This window comes from Lepus europaeus, chromosome 10 (genome assembly GCF_033115175.1).
Source record: "Lepus europaeus isolate LE1 chromosome 10, mLepTim1.pri, whole genome shotgun sequence".
NCBI lineage: Eukaryota > Metazoa > Chordata > Mammalia > Lagomorpha > Leporidae > Lepus > Lepus europaeus.
Window position 1 is genome coordinate 56,206,158 of NC_084836.1, and position 20,488 is coordinate 56,226,645.

The 20,488-nt window shown below is 40.1% G+C and overlaps 1 protein-coding gene and 1 pseudogene across 1 annotated transcript in view; both read left to right on the plus strand.

Moving 5' to 3' along the window:
- The window catches only part of WIF1 (WNT inhibitory factor 1), a 150,896-nt gene that overhangs the window by 11,973 nt on the left and 118,435 nt on the right, over window positions 1–20,488 (plus strand). The window lies entirely within an intron of this gene.
- On the plus strand, window positions 10,400–11,526 carry LOC133768608 (calponin-3-like; annotated as a pseudogene).

A 20,488-nucleotide genomic window follows, 5' to 3' on the forward strand; every position in this document is an offset into this window, starting at 1 on the left:
ACCTGGCTGGAGTTCTAGGTGCCTGGCTTCAGCCTGGCCCAGCCCCAGTTCTTTAAGGCAATTTGGGGAGTGAACCACCAGATGGAAAATCTCTTTCTCTCATTCTGCCTTCCAAATAAATAAATAAAATAAATATTTTTTAAAGTAATAAAAAACTTCAATATTTGCATTACTGTAATGAAGTTGTAAATAGTATATTTAATTATCTTAATTATTTAATCATGTTTTCAATGAACAATGAATTTCTTAAAAAGAACTTGAAGTAATATCTTTACCTGTTATTTTTTCCCATTGCTCATGTTAACCAAGTTTCTCTTCTTAGTATCTTGATTATTTTGCATAAAAGTTCAAATGGTCCAGGCGGACATTTGACCTAGTGGTTAAGATACCTGTTAGGACTCCTGAATCTTCTATCAGAGCACTTGAGTTCAAGTCCCTGCTCCTGAATCCAACTTCCTGTTAATGCAGAATCTGAAAGGCAGCAATGATGATTGAGTAGTTGGGTTCCTGCTGTCCACATGGGAAACCTGGATCAAGTTCCTGGCCCCAGACTAGCTCTAGCTGTTGTAGGCATTTTGGAAGTGAACCAGTGAATGGGAGCTCTCTGTCCCTCAAATATAAATAAATAAATAAATAAATAAATAAAGTTTTTAAAAATTTCAAATGGTGTATCTTTTTCTAAAGGAAAAAAGAAATTATGTACCATATTTTTTAAACTTACGAAAATATTGACTTTTTATTTAAGAAGGATGAAATATTGTTATTAAAGTCTAAATGCAGGTTTGGTTAGGGGTCTGATCCATAAAACACTGTATAAGTAGAAAGAAGATTTTTGGTTTTGCTCAAGTGATTGTTGGATCTCCTGAACTAAACCTTGTTGGTTTCAGTCTTTAGCTCTTACAGGAATTGTGCCTTTGCTGCTATTGAAATGTGCCATACAGTCCCAAAGGGACAAATATCATATGTTCTCCCTGATCTGTGACAACTGAGCACCTAAAAGGAAACCTGTAGAAGTGAAACGGACATTATGAGAAACAATGACTTGATCAGTCCTTGTCCTGACTGTCGAGGAACAACTTACTATTTTATTCCTTTTAGTATTTTTTTGTTCTACTTAATACCATTGGTTGAACTCTTTAATTAACACACAATTATTCTTAGGTGTTTAAATTTAACTAAAAACTGATCCCTGTTAAATATAAAAGTGGGAATAAGAGAGAGAGATGTACAGTTTGGCACATGCTCTCCCTGACTTACCCCTAATGGTAGAGCTAGGAATGTGCCAGGGATTCCAAATCAACCCCATCAAGGTGGCATGTATCAATGCTATCTCACTAGTCGAAGTGATCAGTTTCAGTTCATAATTGATCATAATGATAGGATTAAGTGTCAAAGGGATCACATAAACAAAACTAGTGTCTGCTAATAATAACTGATAGAATTAAAAAGGAGTGAATGATCCAACATGAGAATCCGGATACACAGACTCATAGAATGGCAGATGTCCTAAACAGCACTCTGGCCTCAGAATCAGCCCTTAAGGCTTTCAGATCCAGCTAAAAATCCCATAAGAGTTCCTCAGGCATGGAAAGCCAAGAGTTGTGAGACATGTTAGAAAATATGTAGGTAATTGGGGATGAAAACCACCCATCTTAACACTTGATCTTAGCCAAAAGGCTGAGAAGTGATGGACTAGTTCTCTGTGATGTGGAGCTACACCTAAAGGAAAGCAGTAGCAGGATAAGAGAAGCTAGTCTAATTACAACTTTAATTAGGGTGCTTGGACCTTTTTTTAAAATTTTACATCAATATTCTTTTTTGCATTTCCACAATGTAGTTGAATTTTCAAATGATTCTATTTAATAAAAGTGCAAATTTTCACTATTTTCATTTTATACTGGTGATGAAATTAAGAAATAGTTTAACTTACTTCTCCAAAATCACAGAGTGGATGAGATAGTACCCTTGCCTTCTGAATGCTATTTAACTTTTCTTTCTGTAATTGGTCTAATTAGGACAAATATTTAAATGATCCATCAAAATAACCTCAGCTAAAAAAACAAAACAAAAATACTTCTGCATTATATGCCAGTTGGGAAGATGAGGGGGACAAAGTGATGGGAAAAGTAATGGCAGAAAAAAATAGTAGCAACTAACAGCGTTGCTATGGTAGCAAAACTGAGCAATTAGAAGCATTGAAGCAAATTTCCTTGAAAAAGGGAATCAAAGTCTATGAAAGAAGAAAATTTTTGGTCAGTCCCCAAGTTTCAAAACACCAGAGTTTCAAAATACCAACTGCAGAAGTACAAGGATGAATAGATTTGAATTAACATCAGTTTCTGGGTGAAGATCTGGGAATTTTTGCTTACTGGAAATAGAATATGATCCAATTGTATGACATGGCTGCTAAAAAGCTAATGCAATCCTAGGCTTCAATGATAGAAAGATGTGTGGGGTAAAATTTGCTGGTTATACAAAAATTGGAGCGCAATGTTCATGTTTTGGTGGCACATTTTAAGGACACGTTTAAAGAAACTTAAATCCCTATGCAGGAAAATGATCAGAATGGAAGTCTGAAGGGCATTGTTTCAAAGAAACTTTCAAGGAATTTGGGTATTAATTTGAAACTAAGGAGAATTACTCATCCTTAAAGTTTATTCATTCTTTAAATATAAATTGATGTGTCACAGAACATAGGGCTTTTTAGGTTATTGTAAAGACTAACCAATACCTGTGTGAGTTGGGAGGGTTTCAGGTAGAGGAACAACACCCATCTCACATATTTTCACTACATTGTCCTGGCAGTTATACTGAGAATAGGCTGGGGCAGGGGCATGGGTGGGGATTGGGGATTAGTGTAGCAAGGGTAGAAGCTTGAAAGAAGTTATTGCAATAATCCAGGCAAGAGTTGATAATTGCTTGAATTAAGGTGACAGAGTGGAGGAAATAGGAATTGTCTGCCTTTTGGATATATTTTGAATTTGGAATATATTTCCTGTAAGTGAAGAGCACATTTAAAATATATATATATTTCCTGTAAGTGAAGAGCACATTTAAAATATATATATATATATATATATATATATATATATATATACACACACACTAAACCTAAATCTCTGTGGCTCCAGAGGATAGCACCAGGATCCTTGAATGTCATTGGGAAAGTGAACAAGCATGGGAGGGGGAAATTTGACATAGGTGATAATGTTCAATGACAGATAGAAGAGGGAAATGACCATCCAATGGATGGGGTTACACAGGGCTGGAACTTGCTTCTCTTTCTCTAATATCATAACATTTTGACTCACAGAAGGAGAAAATGTTCAGGCCGGCGCCGTGGCTCACTTGGCTAATCCTCTGCCTGTGGCGCCGGCACCCTGGGTTCTAGTCCTTATTGGGACGCCAGATTCTGTCCCGGTTGCTGCTTTTCCAGTCCAGCTCTCTGCTATGGCCCAGGAAGGCAGTGGAGGATGGCCCAAGTATTTGGGCCCCGCACCTGCATGGGAGACCAGGAGGAAGCACCTGGCTCCTGGCTTCGGATCAGCACAGCGTGCCACCAGCTGTAGCGGCCATTTTGGAGGTGAACCAACGGAAGGAAAACCTTTCTCTCTGTCACTCTCTCTCTCACTGTCTAACTCTGCCTGTCAAAAAAAAAAAAAAAAAAAAAGAAAGAAAGAAAGAAAGAAAGAAAGAAAGAAAGAAAGAAAGAAATTGGACTCACATAAAGCTCATATAGGACTTGGGAGCAGCCTTGTAGAACAGCATATTAACCATCTCCTATGAACACTGTTTTGAGTCTCATTTGCTGATTGAGCTCCTTGATAATGCACCTGGAAAGGCAGCAGATGATGGCCCAAGTAATTGGACCCTGCCACACATGTGGAAGACCTGGATAAAGTTTTTGGCTCTTGACTTCAGCCTGGCCCATAAGTGGCTATTGCAGTCATTTGAGGGGTGAACCACTAGATAGAAGAGCTTTCTCTTTATCTCTCTCCCTTTCTGTCTTCACTCTACCTTTCAAATAAATAAGTCTTGGCCGGCGCCGTGGCTCACTTGGCTAATCCTCCACCTGCGGCGCCGGCACACCAGGTTCTAGTCCCAATTGGGGTGCCGATTCTGTCCCGGTTGCTCCTTTTCCAGTCCAGCTCTCTGCTATGGCCCAGGAGGGCAGTGGAGGATGGCCCAAGTGCTTGGGCCCTGCACCTGCATGGGAGACCAGGAGGAAGCACCTGGCTCCTGGCTTCAGATCTGTGCAGCGTGCCGGCTGTAGCGGCCATTTTGGGGGTGAACCAACGGAAGGAAGACCTGTCTCTCTCTCTCACTGTCTAACTCTGCCTGTCAAAATAAATAAAAAATAATAAATAAATAAATAAATAAATAAGTCTTAAAACTAATATAGAACATACCTATGCCATATGGCAAAGAAGAATTGGAATGTGTGTGAAGGCTCCACTAATAAGTCTCCAAATAATGGGCTGATATTTTTGACCCCTTATAAATATCCTTAGTAACTAATAGGAATAACTACTTGAAATAATTTGGCATTATAGTATAATCATGAGATACAATCTAATTGGTAATTTTAAGTTAAGTTTCAACACTGCTGTTATACAAATGTATACAAATACAAATCATCAGAATTATATTGTTGATATGAGACTGTTTATTGATTCTTTAATACATTCATTTATTAAGTGTGTTCTATATTCATGCAATATATAACCAATATAATCCTGAACAAGACAAAGCAGTCTCCTGCCCTCAATCACTTTATAGTCTGGCTCAGTGGTTACAAAGTGTTAATGTACTTGAGACCTACCTAGGAGATATGTTAAAAATGCAAATGCCTACTCCTTCAGGCCTCTGCAGAAACACTTAGTAGATCTAGAACGAATATAAGAAATCTCTCTACATTCTAAAAACTTACCAGGAGCTTACAGTGTGAGTGGTACATGTACATTACTATAAGAAACCCTGAAATGTGACAAAGAACCACTGAGAAAAAAATGATAGGTTTCTGTCAACCTCTCATGGGCAAAAACTGGTAAGCAGACTCAGAATCAATACTTAGAAACAATCAGGCATCCTTTGGTGAGAGATTATTCTTAGATCAGGCATTCAGCAGTGACAAAGTTGCTGTTTGTGACACCCACATCTCATATCTGAGTGTCTAGTTGGAGTCCCATCTATGTTGTTTCCAATCCAGCTCCCTGCTAATGTGTGCCTGAGAGGCAGCAGGTGATGGCTCATGCACTTGGGTCCCTTGCCACCCATGTGGGAGAGCCAGATTGGATTCAGGGTCCTGACTTTGACCTGGTCCAGCCTGGCTATTGCAAACATTTGGAAAGGGAACTAGCAGTTTGGAAAATTCTACCCCCACCCCCGACTTTCAAAGTAAGATGAAAATAAATACATAAAAATTTTAAAATGAATGAGTAGGAAATCTTGGGTGATTTTTAGAAGAAAATAACTGCTAGTTTCCAGGCTACAATTTTTCCAGTGGGCTGACCTTGTGGAGATCACTAACCCATTAGGAGCTTACTGTACCTTTCAGTCAATTTGCCCAACTTTACCCTCTACCTTCATCTGCCCCACTCATGGCCTCCAGAAGAAGTTAACTTGCCCTTCCCTTTCCCCTAGCTGATTTGACTACAGGTAAACAACAACACCAATGCCAGTAAATCTACTTTATCAGAGGACAAATTTTTCTTTCAATAATCTGAGCTAAGAGACATAGAGTTATAATCACTTAATGGTAGATTGAGCTAAAAGATCATTTGCAGTTAATATAAGATAGTTGAACAGGAACTCAACATGAATAGACGCCAGAATGTATGTGTAAAAACAGCAGTGAAGCCATAACATAGACAAATATGAACATGTAACCCTGAGAAATCAAAAGCATAACCGCAGGTCCTTACTTCCTATTTCCCAGCTCCAGTTCCTTCATAACCAGCTCTAATTCCTGTCCTTAGTGTCTTGAGTCATCTTTGTGTTCATTCAATAAAACTCTTATTTATTTATTTATTTTGGAATCAGAGGTCAGCCCATTACAACTAATAAGAAAAGCAGAGATTAGGCACTTAAGGAAAAAAGCTACCCACCCATTTATATAGACAATTGTGGTTAAAGATTTGAATAGCAAGCCAGAACAACAAAAGCTTAGACAATTAAACAATTGGGAGGCTATCTGGAGCACTTAGAATCAAGATTAAATGATTGGTTTCTGAAATAGACAGTAACCAAGGTAACACAAGTTGATTTAGAGCAGAAGGTACAGCCACTGCCTCATAACTGGAAGGTGTAGCTTGCACATGACCCCTGTGCTGAATGACCTTTCATTTGCACCACATACTCTCAAGATTAAGAATCTCAAGAGAAGTATATCCCCAGCCAAACCCAGATCACATACCTGTGCCTGATTTGATAAGGACAAAAAAAGGAAGGACTTGCTCTCTGCTTCCTAGAAAGAGACAGCCACACAGATTTTCTCTGGAAACCATACATGATGAAAGAAATGCAATTTCCTAAAAGGAAATTAGAGCATTTTGTGAATGGGAATAGTTAACAGAGGTACTTTGAAACAGAGATAAGTAGCAAGAGACCATATGCTTATTCTCAGACAGAAAGCATTACAGAGAGATGATTCAACATAAAAATAACTTTCTGATGACTGGAAAAATGGAATAGCCAGATTTGTGACGTAATATACCCCCGTCAATCTACTGTTCGAGTAGGAGCTGGATAACCACTAGGGAATAACATTGAGAGAATTTCTCAGTTGCATGACAAATGGGCTAGAAGACTTACCTGACTAAAGTTCTTAATATTACATGAAGAAAAACACTTTTAGAGCTGTATGTGTATATGTGTCTCACATCTATTTTATACATACACACATATCCATAGCTATTTCACCTCTCAGTGTTAGGAGTACCATACATCTACTATGCACTTTATGGAGCATTTTGCCTTCAGTTCACCTGCAAATTATTATTCTAAACTTTAACTGCTTATTTCCCTATCCCTGCACCCTACGAATTGCCATTGCTGAGTTACTTTTTACCTTGAGTGAAAAGCTCAAATCTTTTTTAAACAGTGGTAAGTGAATGCCTGCAATTCTTTCCTTCCTTCCTTCCTTCCTTCCTTCCTTCCTTCCTTCCTTCCTTCCTTCCTTCCTTCCTTCCTTCCTTCTTTCCTTCTTCCCTTAGAGGCAAAGAGACAGATACACAGACAGGCATACAGACAGATACAGAGATCTCCCATCCACTGGTTCACTCTCCAGTCATCTGCAACAGCCAAGAGTGGGCTGGGCTGAAGTCAGGAGCTAGGAACTCAATTCAAGTCTACATGAATGATACAGACATCCCAACATGTGTTTTAACCACTAAGCCAAATGCGCACCCTAGAATGATAAAAAAAATCTTGCTGTAAGCTTTAGGACCAAACTTATTCCTAGACATAGGGAACAAATAAATGCCCAGGAGGCCCAGCATGGAGGTTTCTTACCTAAACACAGGCTGTGTTGCACATCTGTATCCCAAAGAACTTAGTTTCTTGTCCCTAAGCTTTTAGTATATCTCTACCTCTGCTGATTGTTAACTACCATGGACGCCTTTGTTGAGTGTCTGTCCTGATCCTGTATGTCAGGCTGGGTTCAATGTTGCAAAGACAAATCATCTAAAGTATTTTAAACGAAAACCTCCTGCAGTATTTTAAGATCTGACTGGGGCCAGCACTGTGGCATAGCAGGTAAAGCTGCCACCTGCAGTGCTGGCATCCCATGTAGGCGCTGGCTCACATCTCAGCTGCTCCACTTCTGATCCAGCTCTCTGGTCTGGGAGGGTGGTGGAAAATGGCCCAAGACCTCTCTCTCTCTTTGCCTTTGCCTTTACCTCTGTGTAACTCTGCCTTTCAAGTAAATAAGTCTGGCCAGTGCCGAGGCTCACTAGGCTAATCCTCTGCCTGCGGCGCCGGCACCCCAGGTACTAGTCCTGGTTGCTCCTTTTCCAGTCCAGCTCTCTGTGTGGCCCAGGAGCGCACTGGAGGATGGCCCAAGTGCTTGGGTCCCTGCACCCGCATGGGAGACCAGGAGAAGCACCTGGCTCCTGGCTTCGGATTGGTGTAGCACTGGCCATGGCGGCCATTGAGGGAGTGAACCAATGGAAGGAAGACCTTTCTCTCTGTCTCTCACTGTCTATAACTCTCTCTCTCTCTCTCTCACTGTCTAATTCTGGCAAAAAATAATAATAAATAAATAAATCTTTAAAATAAAGAAGGAAAGAAAAAAGATCGAACACAGAGAATTAGAACATTACAAAATCACTGAGACAGGAGACTAGGTTATCAGCTAAGAACCAGGAATGACTACCTGAAGACCATGATTCTGGCCTCCTAAGGGAATTACTGCCTCTACCATTATCCGGCAGGTAAGGACTCAGCAATGTTTAAAACAAAGAACACACTATAAATGCAATGCAGAGATCAGGATGCTGATTGTGCTGCTGCTGCAGCTGCCTCCTGATACTCATGAAACTAGAAGTCTGACACTGCGTGGAGTCCAAACACAGCAGAAACCCCTCTGTACAAGCATGTGTGCCATCAACAGACAGACAAAAGCAGCACTAAGAGGGCCTCCAGTTTAGCACCATTTTTCCAAATGTTGTGGGTAATTCTAGTTTGTGAAGTCTAATCAACATAGAACACTGGTGGTAAGGAAATATGGAAGACTTAGTTTAGCTTTTCAACTACTTAAATGCAAAAAGTCACACTGGAAAGAAGTGGAATTAAATGCCAGGTATCATAGTCTACACATTATACTCACAATGTGCTAAAAATCCTCGCCAGTACATTGAAGCAAGCAAAGAAAATAAAGGTAAACAAAGGACAATACAGATCAATAAAGAAGAAATAAAATGATTGATTTGCAGTCATTCTACATTTGTTATGTGGAATATGCTTTTGTCAAAATTCACCTAATGATACATTTCAATGGGTACATTGTATGTATCTTATACATATGATTTTATGTGTATATCCTAATAAAATTAAGTAAAACTGTAAAAACTCAAACTATGTAGTATATTGCAACTGATCCTGAAACTAGTTCCCAATTCATACTTTGTCTATGAGCATATAATTCTGTCTTTTTGTTTCCATGCTGATAACAACCCTGAGGATGATAAATCATTTAAAATTCTTTTCCATTTGCTATGCAAAACAAAGTATCTGTTTGACTTGCATTGCCCAGATATTAGTGACATTGTCTGAAGCACTTTTAAGAGGGCAAACAAAGGAAAAGGAAATGGTTATGTAAGACTAAGGAGGAGCAATGAGACTTGTAGAAGGAAAACTGTATTTAGAAGAATAAAAGGAGTAACCTTTCCATTTGTTCTCTCTCTCTCTCTCTCCCTCTCCCTCTCCCTCTCCCTTTCTCCCTCTCTTCTTCTCTCCCTCTCTCTTTCTCTCCCTGTGTGTGTGTTTGTGTGTGTGTGTCTCACTCTTCCCTCTTGCTCTTGCTCTTACTCTCTCTGTTCAAAGTATTACTGTCTCATTTTCTTGCATCAAAATTTTGGTGCTATTTTTGACTTCTCTTCTACCGTGATCATCACAATCTTTCACAAGTCAATGGCTAAGTCCTTTGTAATAGTTCTTGCATCAGCATCATTTCCCATTTTTCCATTACTTCTGGCATTTCAGTTCATTTGACCTCTCCTTGCTCAATTATAAGTAGGCCAGTTAAGCCCTTACCTCTAGATGCTCTTTTCACTCTATCTTGCTCCCTGCTGCTTGCTTAATTTCCTTGAAGCACGTCTCCATGACAGTGTTCACAGGATCAAAAACAAGAAAAAACAATCACAAAAAATTTCAATGAGCTGCTCAACAAATATAGTCCCAATATTAAGGTACTACAATATTGCTCTACAATCTGTATTCTTAGACTTATATCCAATTATTTTCTATAAGTCAGACTGTACAGTACAGTAATTGCAAGGTGTCATGATTATCTTTGTGTTAACAATGGCAACAAAGAGAGACAAATATTTCTGAATAACTGCAATGAGTAACTTCTGGTACCTCATCAAACATTCAGAAACACTTGTGTTCACATGCCACAGCTGTTACTGTGGTCTGAGTCTCTGCAAAGTACACATTTCCTTCAGGTTTACCATCATAAAAATGGTATATGCCATCTCTTGTTATTCAAAGATATACTTAGCTTGCCCATTCTCCGAACAAATGTTCGCATATAGAAAATAGTCTTTTTTTTAGCGAGTAAAGCGGCCAGCAGGGCTCCGGAGCGCACCGCGACGCTCTGCGGACCTAGTCGGACCAAGCCAGACCGAGTCACCTAGGCACTGCCTGCGCCCCGCCGTCGCGTCAAGGGCGTTTCTCGCACCGCCCCAGGAGTGATCTCCGAGCATCCCCCACGGCGGCCACTCCTCGGGGCCAGGAGGGGGAAGCCGAGTGCGACAGACTCCGGAACCCCAGCGCAGCCCCATTTCGCCTCCCAAGCCACCATGACCCACTTCAACAAGGGCCCTCCCTATGGGCTGTCGGTCAAGGTCAAGAACAAGATTGCGTCCAAGTATGACCATCAGGCAGAAGAAGACCTTCGCAACTGGATAGAAGAGGTGACGGGCATGAGCATTGGCACCAACTTCCAGCTGGGCCTAAAGGATGGCATCATCCTCTGCGAACTCATCAACAAGCTGCAGCCAGGCTCAGTGAAGAAGGTCAATGAGTCCTCGTTAAACTGGCCTCAGTTGGAGAATATTGGCAACTTTATAAAAGCTATCCAGGCTTACGGGATGAAGCCACATGACATATTCGAAGCAAACGATCATTTTGAGAATGGAAATATGACCCAGGTTCAGACTACATTGGTGGCTCTGGCAGGGCTGGCTAAGACAAAAGGGTTCCATACAACCATTGACATTGGAGTAAAGGATGCAAAAAAACAAACAAGACGTTTTGATGAAGGAAAACTCAAAGCTGGCCAGAGTGTGATTGATTTGCAGATGGGAACCAATAAGTGTGCCAGCCAGGCAGGAATGACAGCCTATGGAACCAGGAGGCATCTTTATGATCCCAAAATGCAAACTGACAAACCTTTTGACCAGACCACAATTAGTCTGCAGATGGCACCAACAAAGGAGCCAGCCAGGCAGGGATGTTGGCACCGGGTCCCAGAAGAGACATCCATGATCAGAAGCTAACATTACAGCCAGTGGACAACTCGACGATCTCTCTACAGATGGGAACCAACAAAGTTGCTTCCCAGAAAGGAATGAGTGTGTATGGGCTTGGGGGGCAGGTGTGTGATTCCAAATACTGTGCCGCCCCAACAGAGCCTGCCATTCACAATGGAAGCCAAGGGACAGGGACAAACGGGTTGGAAATCAGTGATAGCGATTCCCAGGCAGAATACCCAGTGAGTATCATGGCAAGTACCAGGATGACTACCACAGGGATTACCAGTATGGTGACCAGGGCATTGATTACTAGAGACACCCAGAGGAACCCGGTATTCAGTCCATCGCTCCTGTTTAGTGAGAACCAAGCTAGCCTTGAGTAATTTTTATCTCGTCTTCCTAAAACACTATTATGCTTATTATGCCTAAAAAAGAAATTGCCTTACATACATTCCTTTTTCCTTTCTCTGCCTCTTCCCTCAACAGTTGCCTTTTAGTGCTGTAACAGTTAAATCCTACAGCATAACCAGTAACTCGCACATGAAGTAAAAAGGAATACTGTGAAAGGGGAGTACTCTTGTACAGCCAATTCTTTTATTAAAGATCTATGCATTTTTACTATCTTAAATCGGTATTTTCAAACAGTAGGAACTTTGTTTTTTACAGTTCAGTGTATCTGGTTTCTGCACAGAAGACTGAACTCATGCTTCTTGCCAATTGTGGTTTTTGCCAACTAAATCTAAGGTGTGCAGCATTTTAGGAATTTACATATCAATGTTTCTACAGTATTGTTTGCTAATTTTTAAATAAAGTCATGATCAGTGTGCACTTGTGATTATATGTGTACTCATTCTCTTACCCAAGCTGACAAGATCTTTTCAGAGCAGTGTTGCTGAAGGAGCATGCACAGAAGCGGCCTGCAGCCTTTCGGGCCTTTGGTGGTGCGTGCTCTTCCTGTTTGTGCCAATGTATCAATGTAAAGTTGCTCTGTTTTCTTCAGCTGTATTTATTTCTGCATTTCTCAGCATAAACTTATCCCATTGTATTTTTTATAAATAAATATTTTTGAACATAAAAAAAAAGAAAAAGGTCTTTTTGTACTTAAACAAGTCTTTTTTTTAAGATTTTATTTATTTATTTGAGAGGTAGAGTTACAGGCAGTGAGAAGGAGAGACAGAGAGAAAGGTCTTCCATCCACTGCTTCACTCCCCAAACGGCTGGAGTTGGACCAATCAAAAGCCAGAAGCCAGAAGCTTCTTCTGGGTCTCACATGCAGGTGCAGGGGCCCAAGTGCTTGGGCTGTCTTCTGCCACTTTCCCAAACCATAGCAGAAAACTGGATCAGAAGAGGAGCAGGCCGGACTAGAACTGGTGCCCATATGGGATGCCAGTGCCACAGGCGTAGGATTAACCTACTACGCCACAGCGCCAGCTCCTAAAAAAGTCTTTACATAGTCCACTTCAGAGACCTTATTTATGGTTTTCAGAATTTTTTCCTCAGCATTTTTGGCGTATAGTTTACAAGCAAAAATTTCATGTAGTTAAGAGTATGACTTGATGTTATGACATGGGAAACCATCACCACAATCAACCAATTAACATATCCATCACTTCACATAGTTAACATTCTATTTTTGTCTTCTTTTTTCTGTGCTGAGAACAATTAAGGTCTACCTTGTTGGCAAATTTCAAGTATACACAATAAAACTGTTAACATCAGTGACACTACTGCATATTAGATCTCCAAAACTTATTAACCCTGGATACCTAAAATTTTGTACCCTTTGGCCAATATCTTCCCACTTCACTCATTGTCCAACCCCTGGTCACTACTGCTCTAACTCTGCTTCTATGAGTTGAGTTTGACTTCTTTAGATTCCAAATGTGAATGAATATTGGTCTATTTGTATCTTATTTCACTTAGCATAATACACTCTCGGTTCATCCATGTTGTCTAAAATGGCAGAATTTCCTTTTTAGAGACTGAATAATATTTCTGTGTGATTCAGAAATCTACCAACAATAGATGCTGGCGAGAATGTGGGGAGAAAGGGACACTAACCCACTGTTGGTGGGAATGCAAACTGGTTAAGCCACTATGGAAGTCAGTCTGGAGATTCCTCAGAAACATGAATATAACCCTACCATACAACCCAACCATCCCACTCCTTGGAATTTACCCAAAGGAAATTAAACTGGCAAACAAAAAAAGCCATCTGCACATTAATGTTTATTGCAGCTCAATTCACAGTAGCTAAGACCTGGAACCAACCCAAATGCCCATCAACAGTAGACTGGATAAAGAAATTATGGGACATGTACTCTATAGAATACTATACAGCGGTCAAAAACAATGAAATCCGGTCATTTGCAACAAGATGGAGGAATCTGGAAAACATCATGCTGAGTGAATTAAGCCAGTCCCAAAGGGACAAATATCATTTGTTTTCCCTGATCGGCGACAACTAACTGAGCACCAAAGGGGAAACCTGTTGAAGTGAAATGGACACTATGAGAAACAGTGACTTGATCAGCTCTTGACCTGACTGTTGATGTACAATGTAATACTTTATCCATTTTAGTATTTTTTTGTTCTAGTTCTAGTGGTTGAACTCTGTAATTAACACACAATTATTCTTAGGTGTTTAAATTTTAACTGAAAAGTGATCCCTGTTAAATATAAGAGTGGGAAAGAGAGAGGGAGGACATGTACAATTTGGGGCATGCTCAATCAGACTTGCCCCAAATGGTAGAGTTAGAAACGTGCCAGGGGATTCCAATACAATCCCATCAAGGTGGCATGTACCAATGCCATCTCACTAGTCCAAGTGATCATCTTCAGTTCACAGTTGATCACACTGATAGGTCTAAGAGTCAAAGGGATCACACAAACAAAACTAGTGTCTGCTAATAGTAACTGATAGAATCAAAAAGGGAGAGAAGGATCCAACATGGGAAGCGGGAGACACAGCAGACCCATAGAACAGCAGATGTCCTAAATAACACTCTGGCCTCAGAATCAACCCTTAAGGCATTCGGATCTGGCTGAAGAGCCCATGAGAGTATTTTAGGCATGGAAAGCCAAGACACTCTGGGGAAAAAAAAAAAAAAAAGACCTAAATGAAAGATCTCTGTGAGTGAGATCCCAGTGGAAAGAACAGGGCCATCAAAGAAGGAGGTACCTTTCTCTGAAGGGAGGAGAGAACTTCCACTTTGACTATGACCCTGTTGGAATAAGATCGAAGTCTGCGAACCCTAAAGGCTTCCATAGCCTTGGCAACTCATAACTAGAGCCTAGGGAGATTACTGACGCCATGAACAAGAGTGTCAAATTGTTAAATCAACAACAGGAGTCACTGTGTACTTTCATCTCATGTGGGATCTGTCCTCAATGTGTTGCCCAATGTGAAGTAATGCTATAACTAGTACTGAAACAGTATTTTTACACTTCATGTTTCTGTGTGGGTGCAAACTGATGAAATCCTTACTTAGTATATACTGAATCGATCTTCTGTATATAAAGATAATTGAAAATGAAAAAAAACTTGGTTTTAAATTGGAAATTGCATAAAAAATTAATCAATTTTTTAAAAATATCATGTAGGATCTCTGTCCTTAATGTGCTGTACATTGTGATTTAATGCTATAACTAGTATTCCAACAGTATTTTTCACTTTGTGTTGCTATATGGGGGCAAACTGTTGAAATCTTTACTTAATATATACTAAACTGATCTTCTGTATATAAAGAGAATTGAAAATGAATCTTGATGTGAATGGAAGGGGAGAGGGAGCGGGAAAGGGGAGGGTTGCGGGTGGGAGGGAAGTTTGGGGTGGGGGGAAGCCATTGTAATCCATAAGCTGTATTTTGGAAATTTATATTCATTAAATAAAAGTTTAAAAAAAATATTCCTCTCTCTGTGTGTGTGTGTGTATGTCTCTTTTTTTAAGCTTTTCATCCATTGATGGGCATGTAGTTTATTTCCACATCTTGGCTATTGTAATGATTCAGTGAATATGGGAATGCAGCTGTCTGTTTCAGTTACTGATTTCCTTTCCTTTCAATATATATCCAGAGTGGAATTGTTGAATCAATTTTATTTTTAACTTTGTTGAAATTTCTATGCAGCATTTCATAGAAGTTGCACCATTTTACACTCTCACTAATGGTGTATAAGGGTTCCATTATCTCCATATCTTTACCAACAAGTATCTTTTATCTTTTTGAAGATAGTCTTTCTAACACTTATGAAATCATGAAGTCTTATCTCATTTGAGTGTCTCTTACTATTTGCATTTTTGAAGATTAATAATGTTAAGCATGTTTTCAAATATCTACTGGCCTTTTGTATATCTTCTTTTGAGAAATGTCTATTCAAGTCCTTTACCCAACAAAAAAAAAGTATTTATTTATTTAAGAGGCTGAGAGACACATACGCAGAGGGAGAGAGCACACCCCTCTGCTAGTTCACACCCCAGATGCCCACAATAGCTGGGCCATAGTTGAAGCTGGGAGCAGGAACCCAATTACTTGAGCATCACTGCTGCCTCCCAGGGTTTGTATTGGCAGGAAGCTGGAAGCAGGATAGAGGAATTAAACCCAAGTACTCCAACGTATGTCTTAACCACTAGCTTGAATGTCTACCCCCCAAATTGGAAGGGATATAGTCTATCCTTGAATCATTGAAAGGAAAAAAATGAAATGAAGGAAAAAAAGTGTTAAGATATAATAGTTGGGGGCTGGCTCTGTGGTGCAGTGGGTAAAGCTGCCACCTGAAGTGTTGGCATCCCATGTGTGCACTGGTTCAAGTCCTGGCTGCTACACTTCCAATCTAGCTTTCTGCTATGGCCTGGGAAAGCAGTAGAAGATGGCCCAAGTTCTTGGGCCCCTGCCCCCACATGGGAGACCCAGAAGAAGCTCCTGGCTCCTGACTTTGGATCAATTGAGCTCCGGCCGTTGTGGCCATCTGGGGAGTGGACCAGCAAATGGAAGATCTCTCTCTCTTTTTTTCCCTCCCTCCCTCCCTCCCTCCCTCTCTCTGCCTCTGCCTCTGCCTCTCTGTAACTCTGCCTTTCAAATAAAATAAATAAATCTTTAAAAAAAAGATATAACAGTTATGAACCTATCAACATAACTGAAAAATACATATTTTTTAAAACTTAGAAATAACAAATTGCAAATCCACAATTACAGTGAAATCACTTATAAATGGACACATCAGGTAAACAAAAATATATAAGGATTGAAATGACAAGACCTGGCTGGCTCCGCAGCTCAATAGGCTAATCCTCCACTATGCGGTGCCAGCACACCAGGTTCTAGTCCCGGTTGGGGTGCCGGATCCTGTCCCGGTTGCCCCTCTTCCAGGCTAGCTCTCTGCTATGGCCCGGGAGTGCAGTGGAGGATGGCCCAAGTGCTTGGGTCCTGCACCCCATGAGAGACCAGGATAAGCACCTGGCTCCTGCCTTCAGATCAGCACAGTGCGCCGGCGATTGAAGGGTGAACCAACGGCAAAGGAAGACCTTTCTCTCTGTCTCTCTCTCTCTCTGTCTCACTGTCCACTCTGCCTGTCAAGAAAAAAAAAAGAAAGAAAGAAATGACAAGACCTAAAACATATACAAGTAGAGTGAGTTTCAAAACATTTGCAGTGTCAGCGCTGTGGCTCAACAGGCTAATCCTCCTGCTGGCACACTGGGTTCTAGTCCCGGTCAGGGCACCGGATTCTGTCCCAGTTGCCCCTCTTCCAGGCCAGCTCTCTGCTATGGCCAGGGAGTGCAGTGGAGGATGGCCCAAGTGCTTGGGCTCTGCACCCCATGGGAGACCAGGAGAAGCACCTGGCTCCTGCCTTCGGATCAGCGCGGTGCGCTGGCAGCAGCGTGCCGGCCATGGCAGCCATTGGAGGGTGAACCAACGGCAAAAGGAAGACCTTTCTCTCTGTCTCTCTCCCACTGTCCACTCTGCCTGTCCAAAAAAAAAAAAAAAAAAAAAAAAACATTTGCAGAAAATTTGTATATCTTTTAGTTCCATTTGTCCACTAACCTTTTTAAACCTCCGGATAAACAGATGCATACATGATGATGAATGAGTGCTGTTTCCAAATATCTACAACATTATGAAATAAGTGGATTTTGGATAGAAAACAAAGATGACTTCAACAAAATTCAAAAACCAGAACTCACAAATGATACCTTTTATGTTGTATTAACCATAGAGAAGCAGCAGAATGATAGGGAGATTTTTAATAATTTTTTATTGGAAAGGAAGTTTAAACTGAGATTACAGGCACTACTCCCCAAATTCGTGTATAGAGTCAATGCAGTTCCTGTCAGAATTTGAGTGTTTTTTTTTTTTTGGGTGGGGAATGACAAGCTGATTCTAACATTCATATGGAAATACAAGGGACCTAAATACCATAAACAATGTTGAAAAAGCACAACAGAGTAGAAGGTTCACAGTTCCCAATTTCAAAACTCACAAGAAGCTACAGTAATCAAGACTGTGTGGTATTGGCATGAAAATAGACATATAGACCGATGGAATAAACCCAAATATCCATGGCCAATTGATTTTCAACAGGATGTCAAGACCACTGCAATGAAAAGGATAATCTTTCAACAAAAGGAGCTGAGACAACTGGATATCCATATGCAAAAGAACTAAATTGGCTCCCTGTCTCATAATATATACAAAGTAACTTAGAATGGATTTTACCAAATAATTTCTAATCCTACCAAAGAGGGGCGAGCATAGGCAGTTTATGATTCCTTGTCAGGTGTGCCAGCCACTGCAGGTTGTCTATACATTTTCCATCCTCTACTTTTTTGTTTTGTTTTATAACAGAATTATGATTTAGGGCTGACAGTGTGTCCTGCTTATAAATTTTCAGCTTAATTACAACTCAGGATGGCTATATGGTACACTTTTCACCCATGAGATGTAAAAAGAAAATTTGCCAACGATTTCCTGGAAAGTTTTGTCTTCTTAATTTAGGTGCTACCCCGACTATTTTGTCTCTCCCTTGTTTTTTTCTGCCTGGCACACAGACATGATATTTGAAGCTGAAGCATCCATATTATAACCAGAAGAAAGAGGCACATGGTAACAATGGGAAAACAGGAATAGAAAAGGTCCTTGAAAATATTCTTAAGTAGCTACGTCAGGCCTCTATCATCTGTGTGTTTTATGAATCACACTATTTATCCATGCAGAGGGACAACATCTTTTCTATTTAATGCTTTCAGCTTTGAATGATACTGTCATGTGTGTGTGTGTGTGTGTGTCTGATTTGTATCTTCAAAATATTTTAATTTTTTAAATCCTTTAGATATCTTTCTTTTAAATCATTGTTTTATTTTCCATTTCAGTCTGAATCTTTGACTTTTTATTAAAATAATTCAATTTGTTCACATTTTCAGTCATGATTCTGCCACTTAGTATTTGTAAGATGTAGACATTTATCTAGAATCTGCTCAGGCAAAATGGAAATCAATGGCTCCTGCAAGAGAGAAGCTAGAGCATCACTAATCCAGTCAACTTAATATCACCACAGTGATCTTCCTCTGCTTCCCATCTTTTTTTCTCTCTATTTTTCTTTTAAAAACTCATTTATTTATTTGAAAGTTAGAGTTAGGGATAGACAGGAAGACACACACAAACACACACGCATACACACATAGAGAGATCTATCTGCTGGCTCACTCCCTAAATGCCACAACAGATGGGGCAGCTCCAGGACAAAGCCAGGAGTCTGGAACCCCATCTGGCTCTCCCATATAGGTGGCAGGGGTCCAAGCACTCAACCATCTTGTACTGCCTTCCCAGGCACATTATCAGAGAGCTGAGTCAGAAACAGACCTGCTGAGACTTAAACTTGCAGTCATATGGGATGCTGGCCTTGCAAGTGGCAGCTTAACCCCCTGCACTGCAACGCCAGGCTCCATAGTTGACTCCATACATCTTCCAGTTTTATCTTCAAACAATCTCTGGAGAAGGACTATGAAGTTCACAGCTTGTGCCAAATGTCCATGTGCCTGTGTGCTGGACTAGGGTACAGGGCTGGGTAGTGAATGTGTGAGGATAATAAGATTCTATGATTGACTCTGCTCCAATCAGACACTCACTATTCCAGGAAAGATCATCTAACAACAATGTTATTTCCATTTGGAGTCTATTGTTGGAATGGGGTTGAGGTCATGGATTGTGTTTCCCAGAAAAAATGTCAGGGTGCTGGGCTCAAAAGGTAGAAAATCGTCATTTTTATTGTTACAGAAATAACCTAATTCTATTCTTCCTGGATTTTAATTCCTTCCTTCTTCTTATATACGGACTATTTACTGCTTTTCTTTGCAGTAATTCAGAAGAAAAGCATCTTGTTTCAATTAAATCATTCTTAGATCTTTACCATCTAATCATTAAAAATCAAGGGCAATGCGAGAACTTTATTCTCCAACTGGCACCCATATGGGATATGGGCACTTCAGGCAGGGGCTTTACCCACCACACCACAGCACCGGCCCCATAGAACTTTCTTCTCTCCCCTCAAGGGTGTGACACCCAGGACTCTGACTTACTTTGATGAAGTTTCTCTTTTCTTTTTCTTTTTTATTAGAATTTAGTCATAAATTGACTCATTGCCTCTGTGTTAAATAGTATAAATAATCTGTTTCATGTAACTGTATTTCAAATTTATAAGCCATTTGTATAAATTCAATTTCTTTCCATACATTTCATCTATCTAATTGATCATTTCAATAATTTCAGCCACCACTTTTCCTGAATCTAAATTTTGATTAATATTTTGGGATTTTTGAGCAGGCTTTTAGGACATTTATTTGAAAAGACAATCTGAGTTCTGAGTCCTTGGGTGCCTAAAAATGTCATTCTATTGCTTCCCTACCTAGTAATAAATGACCTAGGTAACTAAGAATGGGTGGAACCACAGTGACTTTAGTTATTGATTCAAGGTCACTGATAGCAAGACTAATACACTTCAAATATACTTCACAGATAGGTATATTAGCAGAACCTGACATGTTTTGTTTTATCATATGTTCTAGAAGCTTTTCCTCAATTAATATGTTTTCCTGGTTAATCCTTTTGTCCATTATCACCATGTTACACAGAAGTGGATTTAGTTCTCTAAATCTTCAGCTAGGTGTGGCAACTTTAGGGTATGAACAAAGAAAGTAGACATTACGGGTTTCCTGTGCTCAAAATCTGGCAAATAGGCTATGACACAATTTTATGGGTGGATAGAAGAGTCTAGTCCAATGTTCAAATAAGTGCAATAGT